At 33.4% G+C, this 1,268-nt stretch overlaps 1 non-coding gene across 1 annotated transcript; it reads right to left on the reverse strand.

Moving 5' to 3' along the window:
- Positions 1 to 393: 393 nt before the first annotated feature.
- On the reverse strand, positions 394 to 500 carry LOC128566113 (U6 spliceosomal RNA). Its single transcript, XR_008374409.1, has one exon. It is a non-coding gene; the product is annotated as a U6 spliceosomal RNA (small nuclear RNA).
- Between the last annotated feature and the right edge of the window lie 768 nt (positions 501 to 1,268).

Here is a 1,268-nt window from a genome sequence, read left to right on the forward strand (position 1 = left end):
TCATTACACAAACCTGGATTGTGTAGCCTACTACACACATAGGTTGTATAGTATAGCCTTACTCATAGGCTATAAACCTCTACAGCACATTACTGTATTGAATACTGTAGGTAATTGTAACACAATGGTCAATATTTGTGCATTTAAACATATCTAAACACAGAAAACATATCCTTTAAACTGTATCTCCTACAGTAGTATTTCTTACATTTTTTTTTTTTTTAAAGGTGCACCTGTATAGGGCACTTACCATAAATGGAGCTTGCAGGTCTGGGTGAGTCAGTGAGTGAGTGGTGAGTGGATGTGAAGGCCTAGGACATTACTGGACACTGCTGTAGACTTTAGAAACATGATACACTTAGGCTACACTAAATTTACTTATTTATTTATTTTTTAAATATGGAATGCTTCACAAATTTGCATATCATCCTTGCGCAAGGGCCATGCTAATCTTCTCTGTATCGTTCCAATTTTAGCATACGTGCTGCTGAAGCGAGCACTACACTAAATTTATTTTTCATTCACTTTTCAGTAATAAGTTGTTCTTAACTTACTGTAACATTTTTATTTCATAAACATTTTGAGTCTTTTGTAATGATATTTAGCTTAAAAAATACATAGTACATCTGTACACAAATATTTTTAATACCTTTATTCTATAAGCTTTGTTCTTAAAATTTTTATTTTCGTTTTTATCTTTTAAAACATTTTTTTGTTAAAAATGCAGATACACCACACACACACACACACACACACACACACACATTAGCCTAGGCATACTTAGGGTCAAGATCATCTAGAAATGTTCAGCTACATTATCGCCATGTACTACATTCATTATGATGCTTGTTATCGACGGAAACGTTGTATGGCTTATGATTGTATTAGGTAAACTGTTATTTGTCAGGATCATAAGGGGCTTCTTATTTCATCAATGTATTTATTTAGACAATAGACAACAGGTATAAACTAGGTTATAGTTTCAGATGCACAAGAGTTAAAATTCTGGCTTCCACATTTACCACTCAAGCTCTTTGAGCCTCAGTTCCTCAGACATAAATGGAGAAGGCATTAATTAGGATAAAGCAAAATAATAGATGTGAGGTAATTAACTCAAATTTGGCATCAAATTACCACTGTTCATTGTGCCCTGACCATGTGAGAGTTACTTATGTTATCATTTGACATCCTGCACATCATAAACACTCATTAAACTGAAGTTGTTACTATTACTGATGCAAATGTTTAATTGCTGAGCATTTTAGCTG

The sequence above is a fragment of the Nycticebus coucang genome, chromosome 14, assembly GCF_027406575.1.
Source record: "Nycticebus coucang isolate mNycCou1 chromosome 14, mNycCou1.pri, whole genome shotgun sequence".
In the NCBI taxonomy this organism is placed as follows: domain Eukaryota; kingdom Metazoa; phylum Chordata; class Mammalia; order Primates; family Lorisidae; genus Nycticebus; species Nycticebus coucang.